The following is a 14,089-nucleotide window of genomic DNA, read 5'->3' as shown; positions in this document are numbered from 1 at the left end:
GTATGAAAACGTTCTTTCCACGGAAATTGACTGACTTAAACTACGCTGATTACGGATTTTTAAAACAAGTTTATGATTCTGATCTATTTGTTTCTCTGTTAGATTTTTTTAAACACGATAAATTCAGCATTAGATCAATATAACATCTGATAGAATTGGGAAATGATTTTGTTAAAAAAATTACTAGACGTTTTTAACTGATTTTATTTTGAAATTGAATACCAGATGTGACTTATTTAACATCACCAAACTTTATAAATGGTCTACGATACAATGCAATAAAAAGGTAAACTTAAATGTTTCAGATCAAACAAATGTTAATATCCAACAAAGATAACCTGAATATTTCGATGTGCCAGTAATATGCTCTCAGTTGAGGTAAAGTTTATTTTGCACAATGTTGAAATTCAGGATTGTTCAGTCCGTTTGATTGGTTAATGGCATCCAGTGAGACGATTTTGATTCAAGCTCATTGAATTGTGGGTAATGGTCAATAAAAAGAAAAGCCATAATCATTATTTCCTCCATTATAATTATATATATTATGGTCTGGCATCAGGGTGTGCTGCTGTGGTAAACCATCCTCTGCTAACACTGACAGACAGAAAAAAAGCTTTTTTCCAAATGCTAATTTTATTTATTAAGAGACAAAATCTTTCACTCTGACCCTGAGGGTGAAAATGTAATCACCCCTTAAACCTTGTAACTGGTTGCTATAAGTGTTCATTATTACTAACGGGGCTTTTACATCATAAGGCCACCCCAAAACGGGAATTTCCTATTTTTTTCACAGATTCAGAGGTGAATCATTGCTGTCCTACAGAACCCAAGTGATCTGAGCTTAAGGTCACAATCTGATAGTCGGACTTTTTACTCAGGATTTTCAGCTAGAGAGCAGAATTCATGGTTTCAGGTCCTGAAGCAGCAAAGCACATCCAGACCATCACACTATCGCCACCATGTCTGACTTTATCAATCAATCAATCAATCAATCAATCAATCAATCAATCAATCAATCAATCAATCAATCAATCAATCAATCAATCAATCAACCAATCAATCAATCAATCAACCAATCAAGCAGTCAATCAATCAATCAATCAATCAATCAACCAATCAATCAATCAATCAATCAATCAATCAATCAACCAATCAATCAATCAATCAATCAAACAAACCTTCACTGTTATGATAAATATATTAACATTTAGTCCGGAGCATTCTTACACTACAAATTAGCCCAATATTCACAATAATATGCAATAAATAATTAAGAGCTGGCACAAATGCAGTAAACCATAACAGATGTACTGCTGCCACATAGAGGCTGTGTTCAACCAGGAGACAGAGCGTGGAGACGGGTCTCTGAATAAAGTTCTGATTAATGCAAAGTCCGGTTCACTGCTGCTGTGGTAGTGAGCTGTGGTGAGTTTCCCTGGATGGAGCAGAGAGAGGAGGCGGACAACTGGTCAGCTGGACCTGCACCTTCTACTGGTGAACCACATCTAGTTAGTTCATGATGTAACAAGAAGATGACGACCTGACGTTGGCCCAGGTTGGTTTGGATCAAATCATTTCAAAACAGCTTTTTGATTTGTTTTATTAATATTTGTTGGATGATCTGAATCATGACACAAGACATACTTTTTACCGTTCTGTGAATATGAAGACAAAGAGATCTGTGGGAAAAGAAGGACGGTTTCTCATAATTTGTGCCAAATCACTTTGGAGAGAAACAAATCAAAAATCCGACGTGTGAAGCTGTTTGCTGACACGGCCCATAAAACAGCATGTTAATACTGATGTTTAAAGGACAAAACAAAGCTCTCAGGAGTTCATATTAATGCAGTTAATCTGCTCCATCTAACCTCACAAATCCACAGATGACCCAGATTCTTAAGGGGTTCAGGCTAAAACCTGAGGTTCACCACAGAGATCAGTCAGCACCAGAATGACGAGTTTACAGGAAGCGTTGGAATGAACATTATAGCAATCAGACCCATGAGGCCCAGCTTCAGGAGTAGAAAGAGTCTGAATAAGCAAAGGGCAGAAAAATGTGATGAATAGATGCTTCAAATAACATTAAGATGTCACCTAATAACAGAATAGACACAAAATTATGCAAAATAATTCAAATATTAGACAGAATGAACAAAATGAGGCAAAAATAATTCAATAAGACAAACATATATTCCAAATGACAATTACATTCCTACTAAAGACAAAAGGAACAGAAAGAGACCAAATGAGAAAAATAAAATCTAAATATGTGGAAAATAAAAGAGGCAGAAAATAATAAATAACACAATGAGCCGTTTTAAAATGGTCTGCTTGTGCGGACATTTATTGGTTCCCTTTAATCAAGTCTCTTCCTGCTTTCATACGTGGCTGTAGAGAACTCAGGCCCAACGGAGGCTGTTTTAAAATCCGCTCCAAAAATGGAGACGTGGCGTGAAGCAGAGAAGAGGTACTGCTGCCATTGGAGGAACGGCACCAGAACCAGAACCAGAACCAGAACCAGAAGGCTGCTTTTCTGCCTAAAGCTGGTAAACTGCTGCCAGGATGTTGCCCTTTTTATCACAGCAGTTATTTCATGCTTTTTATGTTGATTTTATGTTTAAATTCGAAGAAGACGTTGTTTTGTTTTGTTTTCTGCTCTTAGACACAAAGAGAAATAAAAAAATGAAATTTCATTGGTTTAAAGCTTAATGCTCATCTATTAAGTCAACATTAAATCTTCATCTGCTTTTAGTTTAAAGTCTGATTTTTGCAGCAGTTTAAACTGGAGAATTGAGCAGAAATCCAGAACCACGCCTAATTCTCTCTCTGTCCAAGCAGACTGTCCACAGGAAACTTTCTCCAGGACTGCTGAAGGTCTTCATGGAGCTTCTCTGACGTTTGTCTCATCGTTAGAGAGAAAAATGAAATGAGGATAAATTGAGCCTCGTGATTTATTTGCTGGAAACAAAAAGCCTGATGATCTGATTAAATAATTGTTTTTGTCTGCTTGATTTTTCTGCTTCATTGGATGAGTTTATGAGCCTTTTTATAAGTCAGAAACAGAAACAATGTCTGCAAATGAGTAAAAAAAAAAAAAACGCATACAAGTCCAAATGTCAGAGGTGGGACCAAGTCACAGTTTAGCAAGTTCCAAGTAAGTCTCAAGTCTTTATCCTCAAGTTCCAAGTCTGAAACTTCTCATTTCAAGTGTTTTTTATTTAAGTCTTTAATAATGTTAAAATACATGTTAAATGTAAATAATTGAGCATCTGTTTTTTTTTAAATCAGTATTTATCTCAAAACGTGATGAAACCAGTGCAACTGACCTCACAAAACAGTAACATTAAACTTAGCTTCAAGAACAGACCTCTTTTGAGCTTTGTTTGTTTTTTCAGAATATTCAGTGAAAAATGAAACAGCAGAACTTCATATTCAGAACCAAACGAAGCATTTTTGTTATTAGCTTCTTTTCCCTTTTTTAAAAAGTCTGGTTAATTTGATCGGCCGGGCTGCAGCTCATGCAACCCTCAACTTTTCCACACTTTGTTTTATTTCTACCATAAACTCCAGACGACTTTAATAAGGTTTAATGGGACGGACCAACACAGAGGAGAGCAGAACCTTTAAGTTGAGGCAAAATAATGTTTCTTCTTTCTTATAGACTACTAGGACATGGAGGTCCAGCTAGAGTCCGGGCTGGGTGAGGAGAGCATTGATCAGAGAAGACAAGAGGACCATGGTAGCTCTGGAGGAGCTGCAGAGCCATTCCCTCCAGAAATGGGACCTTTCTGCAAGTGTGGCCAGAAGAAAACGGTTAATGAGGGGAAGACATGAGTTTGTAACAAATCATGAGAGGGAAACAGCTCTTGTTGGAATAAGGAACCGGAAAGTTAACTTCTACATGTGAACCCTTGGTGGAGGAAAATGGCGCACCAGAGGAGCATCATGCTGTGGAGATGCTGCTCAGTGTTGGTGGGACGATGGGAGGAGCTGAATCCAGGAACATCCTGGAGGAAAACCTGTTAGAGGCTGCAGGAAACCCAAGACAGGAGTGGAGGTTCTCCTTCCAGCAGGAGAACCAGCCTGAACATGCAGCCAGAGATATTATGGGGGACGTTCTAAAACGCTTAACGTGGCTTAAGGTAGGAAAACAACGAGGAATCATCACCAAATTTCGCATGTCCATATCTTGTCATGAAGACTTAAGCCTGTCAAAAAAAATAAACCTAAATCCGACGATTATAGAAGATATCTCACATTAACGTTTTCTTCTTCATTGGCGCCTATGGCGAGAAAATGGCTTAACGTGGTTTAATGTACCTAATCAACGATCAATGATCACCAAATTTCTCTTTCATATTGATCCTAATAAGCACATAAAACTGTCAAAATGTCAAACCCAAAGTCCAATTATTATGGACGTTATCTAACATTAAGCGTTTCTGCTTCATTGAGGCCTATATTAAAAGAAAAAAGGTTAACATGGTTTAATGTACTTAAACAACGCTCAGTGATCACCAAATTTCTCCCATATATTGCTTATCATAACCACTTAAAACTGTCAAAAAATCAAACCCAAAGTCCAATTATTATGGACGTTATATGACATTAAGTATTTCATAGGCATAGAGGCTGGCTATATGAAAGTAGAAACGCTTAATGTTAGATAATGTCCATAATAATTGGACTTTGGGTTTGACATTTTGACAGTTTTATGTGCTTATTAGGAGCAATATGAAAGAGAAATTTGGTGATGATTCCTCGTTGTTTTCCTACCTTAAGCCACATTAAGCTTTTTCACGTTAAGCGTTTTAGAATGTCCCATATTATGGGGTTTAGATCAGAACAGGGTTAGAATGGGTTAGAACGGCCTAGTCAAAGTCCAGATCTGAAACTGAAAACTGAGCCACCAGCAAAGCAGCGCACCGCTACTGCGCGTGCTCAGATCAGAACCACGCGTCCGCGTGAGCGCGCACGCGCCTGTGCACGTGCACGGTTGTAGGCAGAGGGTAATCCTCTCAGCCGCGCGCCCGGAAAGCTCCTTCTCGTGCAGATTAACCGGAGGCGGGCTCGCGCCATCTGTTCCTGCCGGAGCGGCTTTTTCTGCGCTGCTGTCCAGAGGAGCGCCATGATGAGCGGAACCACTGAGCGCTGCTCCAACTGGGCCGCACCAAGAAAAAAAAAAACACCAGCTGGCGTTTCAGAGCTGGAGCTGAAAGCAAGAACTTTTTTCTGTTAAAGGAAAATGTTAAACGTGCGAAGCTGAGGTGTAGCAGGATTTAGGAAGAAATTAGAATGAGTCAAAATAACTTAGATACATTTTTAGGCAACTGTTAGTAAAAAACACCCCAGTTTTAGTTCTTTTTCTCCGGTTGAAATTTAAATTTCGCTTAAAACCTGAAACGGAATTTTATCAGGGAAACACCAGAAAATGCCCCAGGCAGCAAAAAACTAATCTTTGTGTTTCATGGTGACCTCCGAAAAGTCAAACCTCCAAAGAGGAACTTTATTTCTATAGAGCCTGGTTTTCTTTTAACTTCCCAACTAACCTGCAGCTTCTGATTAAAATGTTCTTTCATAATAATAATAATAATTATTATTATTATTATTATTACTATTATTCGCCATTGGCGACACGTCAGAAATGATGCAATAAAACGCCACTAGGGGGCGCTGTTAGCCATGAATAGAGTTGGTTCTGAAAGTTACTGGATGACATAAAGAGGTTTAGGCGAAAAGTTTACTAGAGAAATGTTTCAATTTCCAAAAATCCCAGCAATAATAATAATAATAATAATAAATAATAATAATAATAATAATAATAATAAATTAAAACCTAAATTGAAATTAAATTATATAATTATAATTATATTGGTTTTGTTGCTGTTAGATAAAAATATGTAAAGTTTGAATGTTTTATTTTGTTGCTTGACATGAGCTTATAAATATCAAACAGGTATATCATAACAGATACAAAAATATGTTGAAACATCAAATAGTGACACAAATTCACCAAAAACACAGAGAAAAAATGTCAGTTTTATTCACACAGAAACAGACAGCAAATAAGAAAGCTCTCCAAAACATAAAGGAAGAAGCTCTAAAAGATATAAAATAATAAATGTTATTATAATAAACAGAGACAGTGAGTCTGATAAAAGCTGGATATGCTAAGCAACACAAAGGGAAATAAATACCAAATAAGAGAAGATCAGGTCCAATATGCCATAAAATGGCAACGAAAAAACGAAGTGATACCAGGAAATCCAGACAAAATGTGTGTCTGAAAACAGCCTGAGAAAAAGTCTGAACATGTTTTAAATACCAAGAAATTAGTTCTGATGAAACATGGAAACTGGAAGTCCATCATCTTCAGCATTTTCTTCTAAATGTTGAGGGTTTAACCAGAACCTTCAACAGATTCAGAAATAAAACACCATGTGAGCAAATATGAGGACAAGCCTTACATGAACAAGGCGACAGCAGGAGAGATCCAAAAATAACAACCTGAACAATCAGTGTTCCAAAAATGCTTTAAATCTGTCACCAGAGAACCAGAAACACACGGGAGACCAATAAAATGAGCAAGATCTCTTCTTTGATCTAAACATTAACCCAGTCATCAAAATATGGCATTGAATGACCAAGATAATCAAATGTGACTAAAAACAAGCCGAGATTAAATAATAAGGATATTATTGAACCACTAATTGATTTCAGGTTGTTGTGCAGCAACAAATGTCACTTTACAAGAACACTGGTCCAATTCATAGAGAAATACTGTAAAAACTTAATCCATACCAATATGATCCATTCATATGGACATCCGTCTGATCCCAAAAACAGATCCAAATCCTAGTTGGTGAAAATTTAAGTATGGAAGAAAGCCACTGGTTCTGCAGCCACGCCCACTTCCAGGCAAGTATGTGGCGACAGTGGACAGATAACCACTAAACGATAAGAATCACAAAACAGAAGAGAAACAGCCACAATGGACCAGTTAGGATTCTTTCATTGATATAATAATAATAATAATAATAATAATAATAATAATAATAATAATAATAATAATAATAATAATAAATAAATAAATAATAAAATTATAATAATAATAGTAATAATAAGTTTTTCTATTGTTATTAGCTGTTTTCTCTTAAGTTGTCTAAAGGTGAGATACATATGATTACATGGAGGTCCATAAATGGACACAGTTGGGTCCGGAATGAGAGCGCAAACATCCAAAACCCGACAGAAGCGCATTTGGTCACACGTTTGGTCAGAAAGTGAAAGAGAAAGGCGCATGGGCAGAAAGCCCTCCCATAAAGAATTTTATGACTGATTGAATAAAAACGCTGAATAACTTCCTGGTTGGCTCGGAGCTGCCGTGAAGCTGCTGCCTCGCGTGGCTCCGCTCTTTGGGGCTGTTCTGCGCCTTTCCTCTCGGCGTTGAAAGGTCAGCGGAGGAGCTGGCTCAAAAATATCTGTACATGTTTGTGGACATGCGCAGACGGGAGATGCCATATTGAAACGGGGACAGCAGCGGCTGAGAGACGTCGCTGGGAGGGGGGGTCTGTGGAGGACAAACCGGGACAGGTAAGACAGGTGAGGGCTCCGGCCCGCGTCGTGGCGCCTTCGGAAACCCGCGGGGTTCTTTCTGGGTTTTGCGTGGACGGATCGAGCCCACGCAGCGACTTATTTTCCCCCGCTGCTGCTTTTAGACGTTCTCGGAGTGGTTGTCGGCGTGTTTCTGCTGGAAGGAGCTGAAACTAGTTGTGTGAGGGACTCCTGGTGCGCCCGGCTCCCCGCAGCGACGCGGACAATCTGCGGTAAAAACGCTCATTCCTCCGCTTTTATCTGCCACGCCGAGAGAAACGAGGAAATCCAATTTAACGCAGAAGTAAATTGTGAGGCTGCGCCTGGATGGCTCTGACTTGGATGTTGCTCTCTCAGTAAAAAAAAAATAAAAAAATTATTTTGGCTCTTTCTGCGCGATCAGGTGACATGTGGGGCATTTTTGTTGGTCACGCGTGACAGAAAGAAGTCCGTGGGAAAGCACCGGACAGTGTGGAACTGTCACGGCAGCGTCAAACATGGCGGGCTGGGTGCTGTTCGTGTGGAAGGGCCGAAAACTGCCTCCCAAAAATCTTTGAAGGAGGAAAAAACCGAACGGCGGCACCGAGCCGACCCGGTTCGGTTTCTTTTGATGGATACACGCGAGATTTAATCAATTAAATCCGAAGTGCGCGTGTGGCAGCTCCGTGGGAGTTTTTTTCCGCTGCAGTTTTCAGTGTGCAAAGTCTATGAGCAGGGTGGCTGGTTCCACCCCGACCAGCCTCATCTTCCTCCTGAGCGCTCTGCGTTTCCTCTTTCACTTTTCTCCAAAAAACGCTCTTTCTGCGCGCATTCTGCGTGGCGGCGTGTTGTCTTCACGCAACGGCCCCCCACGCATTATTATTATGTTTTTTCTTTTGTAAAATTTTCCAGGATTATTCCCTCCCCCAGATTAAAATCGTGACGATGAGCTGAACCAATAAAAGCAGCTTTCTGGCCTGTGTGCAGGCAGAAAGCAAGAAGAGGCAGTTTGTGGAGGAAGAAATTACCAAAAAAAAGAGAAAAACATCTTTTTTTTAACCAGAAAATGACTCAGGCTGCTCATGAAAGGTGTTTTTTTTTTACATTTTCTGTATTTGCATTAATCGTGGACTAATTTATTAGCTGGTTTTGATTAGTCATTTACCCTGGATCGGTTCTGATTGACTAAATAATCTGAGTTTTTATCCCGTTTAGTAAATGTTCAGAGCTGGGTGATTTAAAGACATTTTCTGAGGGAATAAAATTGCTTTAGCTGCACTTTAATGGTCACGTTTGGTTTCTGAAAGAGTTCTCCAAAGATCCTCTCGATGTGGGATAATCGTTCAGAGGGAAAATGGCTGAGGACAGTTTCAGGAGGACAGAATAAAAACTGTGAAAAGCTTCACTGGAAGAGATCACTCAGTCATGCTGCACGTTTATGATGCTTTAAGATGTTGGGGTTTTAAGCAAGAAATGCCAAATAATCTTTTTTTTTTCATGTTTGTTGTGCTTCAGAAAGATGGCAGATAGGCGTTTCTTTAAATGTAAATTCCTTGTGTTTTGCATGAACTGTATTTCCATGGCGGATCTTCCATTCATCTGTTTGCAGTGGCTGATTTTTTTCCACTGGTCTTCTCTCAACAGGGACAGGTTTTTTTGTTCATTTAATTAGTGGAACCTGAAGTTTCCCACCTGCTGCAGCTCAGACGGTGTTCCAGAAAGTGTTTTGTCTCCCAGTCAAGGTCAGGGATGTGCGCTTGAGTGCACACATTAGGGTGATGTGAGAATTTTCCAGCTTTAAGGAAGGAATCTGCAGCACTTTTCTGTTTAGTTTTACAGAAATGTGGAGCTCACAGAAAAGCCCGATTGGTGCGGTGCTAATTTGCATCATGGAGGACAAAAGGGTATCACCTGAGGTCTCTGCTTTTTGGGGGAGATCCGGTCTCTGGGTTGCTGACTGGATGCATGGGACGGTTGTGTAATGCCTCTCAGGACGTTGTGCCAAAACGGGGAACCTATCCGATGCTGTTTCAGCTTCCAGCCGCTCTGGGGAGCGACTCAGTCTGTTGTGAAAAGGTGAAAAACACACTGAGCGCCTTGGGATTGCACATCTGTGTTGGTACATGCACAAACGGAGGCGAGCTTGTTCCGTGAAGCAGAAACAACTGTTGGACGGGTCTGAAGGAGGAGAGCCTAATAGGCAGCAAAGCAGTAAAACCCGGGCCGTTCGGTGGTAGTTAATCTCCTAAATCCCTCATTAAATCTTTGGCGTGGATGGCTTTAGAGAAAGGCAGAAGGGCAGCACGTGCAGGCCCAGCGCCCCATCTGGGGCCAATCAATTAAAAAACTCTCAATCTGAGACAGCGGGGGCCTCAAATGTTCTGGTCCTGAGATTAACACCAGCAGGCCAGTTTAATCCCCCGGTGGCCAATCTGGACTGCTTCCTCCAGGATGCTGCCGGCACGGTGAGCCGCTCCAAACTCAAATTCTCAACATAGTTTTTTTTTAAAAAAGGTTCGAAAATCTGTCCTGACAGATGAAGCGCAGGTGACAAAACAGCTGATGGTGACAGCGAGTGTCTGGCGAAAAGTCTGCAGAGATATTTCCAGCCCTCAGGATGGAAAAACCTGTTTGACAGGTTAACAGGATAAAGACAATAAATCACTCCTGGATTTAACTGAACTTAACTTTCAGCTGTAAACTTTTAAATCCTCTCACCTCTGACTGAGAGAATCCTGAGGGGGAAACCAAGCGTCTTACAGTGGATGAGCCTAGAAGTTCAGGAGAAAACCCGTTTGCATTGACAGTAAACATGTCAGGCTGAGCTGAGGCAGAGGAGCGATGCATTTCCTGTTCTCTATTGGATTGTAATAAAACATGTTTCAGCTCTAATGTTCAGAGCTCGTTCACACGCTGCCCTAAGCTGCGTGGCAGGAAGTTCGTGTCAGAAAACTGGAAATGAGTCTCCACAGACAAAGATGACTGCTTTACTTTGATCGATCTGCAAGAGCAAGACTGGAGAACTCTAGAAATATCCAAACTCCACACTGACTCATTATAAGCACTTTTCTAGATGTGTCTTCCAGATTAGCTGACTTCTCTGTAATTCTATAGTGTGGTCTGGGTCAGAGGGAGGTCTGTGGACACTGTCATGATATGTGAAAATGGAGGTCTAAAGAAGAAGTCTCAGGCTTAAATAAACATCAATCTTACACAGACAAATGCAATTTAAAAATCATGTCTTCAGGAAATATAGAAAAACACTCTGAGACATGACTGTCAGGCAAAGATCTGCTTCAAAAGTCCCGTTTTGTGGAGATGCAGCCGTCATTCAGACACTTTTCCACTTCCTTCAATTAGTCAAAAATAAAAACTGGAGTTCCTTTTTTTTTTTCTGGAGATGCATCAACATTTTATTTTAGGTTCAGTAAAATCAGATAAAGAGTAGAAACTGATTATTCAATGTTTAGAGAAAACTTTTGAATTTCACGGTTTTCTGTTGGAGTCGAGTTAAACAACTAAACCTGCAGCACATTATTCTTTTTAAATGACGTTTGTTAAAAATAAAAACCAAAATGACTCCGAGAGGTTTGTAAATATTTGGGTTTGTGGTGCTTTTAACACCTCATAGTAACTAAAAAGCCTACAATTAGTTATTTGCCAAACTTTCTGTCACCGGTAGACTGACGGCGCCGGTTCAATTTACATTTTACGCTGATGATTCTGTGATTTATAACAAAGCATCCAAACCTGACCCAGCTCTCCCTCAGCTCCAGTTCAGTCTTATTACTGTAAAAATACATTTTTATGACTTAATATTTGCTTTAAGAACAGCTAGGGTCGCCAACTCCTTGAAAAATAAACAGGGGACGCTTTTTTTTCCCAGCCAGTCTTCCAACTCACTGACAATATCTTTTTTTGCCTTCTCTTCTGTCTATGAAATGATTTTGTAAACATTTGATTTAAACTTTAATTTAATCAGACCCATTATTTTTGTTTCTAAATGTGGGTCTGTTCATTTTTTTCAAGGGACAGTTGGCAACCCTAAAAAAAAACAACAACAAAACTCAGAAATGTTGGTAATGAAGCTTAACCTGAAACAGTGTTTTTCATGTTGTTTTTACGGCTGAAGCCAAATATCCATGTAAAAAGATATGAGATTAGTCTTAGAATATGAATAATAATCATTGTATTGTTTGGTCTAAAAATCTGCTGCCAGATCAGGATTATCATCATAAAATGCATACATGGACTGTTTGGGCCTCAGCAGCATAATGCAGCCACCACCGTGTTTCTGCTTTGTGTCAATCTGTCACATAAAATCCCAATAAATCCTTTGAACTTTGTGGTTCTAATTTAAATATGTCCTCCTACTACGACGATTCGACAATTTTAAAAGTGCACCAAAAGCCTTAAAAAAATCCTTGAGAGCTGTTGATGTGGGCCGCTTTCAGAGATTAAAAGTCACTGTTTGCTCGGCGTTTATCTCCTGTTGATTTAGAGCTCTGGCTCACCGGCTGCTATCAGCTGCTCTGCAGAGCCGCCGCATGCAGATGGTTTTTATCTGAATGACTGAGGGGGAATTAAAGGGAAACTCCGTGGTTCAGGTCGTCAGAGCGCGTCCTGCTGATGAGGGTGACGTCTCAAACTGCTGAAGGAAGCGCTGCTTTTAGACTCTGTGTGGATTGGAGGGGTGGGGGGGGGGGGGGGGCAGTGTCATGTGACGAGTTGGTCCAGCGTGTTGTTTACGCAGGCGGATCCATGCTGGAGCCTCTGTGAGGACGTCATCAGTGTGTGGCTGGTGGTTTGTGGAGACTGTCACAGCCTCTCTGCTCTGCAAACACAGGAGCCGTGTGTTTTCAGCCTCTCTGGGTGAAAACACACGAGAAGATCTCTGGGTTCCTCCGCCAAGAACGCAGAGGGAACGTCTCCGGTCTCGATCCTTGGGGTTTATTCCGCCCTGGAGCGTCGGGATGCCTGGCTCACCTCACTCTCTGCTCCTCTGGAAGTTGCTCTTCAGCTCTGAGGATGGCACCACGCTCTGGCACTAATTGCTGGGTTGATGGAGGGTTGACGCCGGTGTGTGTGAGTCACTGTTGATGTGACTGCATGAGGAAGGACAATCAAAGCAAAGCAGGCAGGCTGTGCTGGTGTTGCACCGAGCAGAGATATTTTTTCTCTGGTGCTTTTAGTCTCTTTTCCCTGTTTGGATCTTTACGATGTGCATTTTACTCCTTGCTGCACAATCAGGTTTTCCTGATCTTACTGGATCTCTGCAACTTTTCAAACGCAGCAGAAAGAGCTTCTGCAGTTCCACGATGTTGGCTGTAAAATGAACATTTTCCTATTGGGGAAAAAAAACCAGAAACAAACATAATTAATAAGTTTTGACCTTTTTAAACATCAAATGTATCGTTCACTGCAAAAACAGAACTAGAAATAAGTAAAATGTTCTTAAAATGAGTGTATTTGTCCTTGATTTGAGCAGGTAAATAAGACTATTTGCCAATGAAATAAGATTTTCCCACTTAATATAGGAACAATTCATCTCCATCTTATTTCAAGTGCAGGATGTCTAATTATCTTATTTTAGGGGTCAAAATACTCATTCCATTGGCAGATAATCCATTTCACCTACTCAAATCAAGGATAAATACACTAACTTTAAGAACATTTACCTTATTTTTAGATCCATTTATGCAGGGGGGGAAGAAAATCCAGACAACTATTTCCTTCTTTAAAACCTTAAAATCACATAAAAATAAATTGAGGATAATTTTGAATCTGATTTCTATCATCGGTTGCATTTCTTCTCAGAAAAATCATAATATTCCCATATCGCAGTGTAACATCTGATCTGACATATCTTTACTGACCTCAGCTACCAGAAAAACAAATAATCACTAAAAGTAAAAAGTAATCTTGTATTTAGTTTGAACTTGTTTTTAGAATCTGGATTTGTTTTTAACGTTTAACTTTTTTAGCTTGTTAAACCTGTCAGTAAAGGCCCCATCCTGTATTTTAAAGCCTTCACCCTGGTTGCATTTAAGTAGAGCTGCACAAATCACAGCTGGACAGTTTTTATTCCAGATGAGCTCTGATCAGTCATCAGCAGGTCAGATGCTGAAAACCTTATTTTTTCCCCTGTTCATTAAATGCACCAGAACTAGAAACACCCACAGTCGTTTATCTGTAAACGCATCATTCAGCAGCATCTATGCTGATTTTTGATTTCAATAAAAATCAGATAAATGAGGACTATTTAAAACAAATTTAACTTTTTTTTTTTAAATTCAGAATATTATTATTATTCAATAGAATAGCTTTTGATTGAGTTGGACGTCAATCCTTGTTGAACATAAAATGCAACCAACAAACATTTCTTTGTATTAAACAGTCTGACTGCTACTTAATGCTATGAGATTGCTGAAAGTTTCTAGTAAAGTATGATTATATTAACTCTAAAACAAATAATAAAATTAGATTTTCTCACTGCTGCAACTCCCTTCCATTTGGA

General features: G+C 39.8%; 1 protein-coding gene across 5 annotated transcripts in view; it reads left to right on the top strand.

Annotated features, from left to right (window-relative positions):
• Window positions 1–7,395: 7,395 nt before the first annotated feature.
• The window catches only part of sfmbt2 (Scm like with four mbt domains 2), a 45,913-nt gene continuing 39,219 nt past the window's right edge, over window positions 7,396–14,089 (top strand). For 2 of the 5 annotated variants that reach the window (XM_021324133.2, XM_012877701.3), the window contains exon 1: window positions 7,396–7,593. The gene's annotated coding sequence lies outside the window, so the exon portion shown is untranslated. Of the gene's footprint in view, window positions 7,603–7,626; window positions 7,827–12,333; window positions 12,654–14,089 lie in introns of those variants that run through there. The other 3 variants (XM_021324132.2, XM_021324131.2, XM_036148891.1) reach the window with 3 other exon arrangements.

The sequence above is a fragment of the Fundulus heteroclitus genome, chromosome 17 (assembly GCF_011125445.2).
Source record: "Fundulus heteroclitus isolate FHET01 chromosome 17, MU-UCD_Fhet_4.1, whole genome shotgun sequence".
NCBI classification, from domain to species: Eukaryota; Metazoa; Chordata; class Actinopteri; order Cyprinodontiformes; family Fundulidae; genus Fundulus; species Fundulus heteroclitus.
The sequence above is the reverse complement of the archived record's forward strand: the minus strand, read 5'-3'. Positions and strand labels throughout refer to the sequence as shown.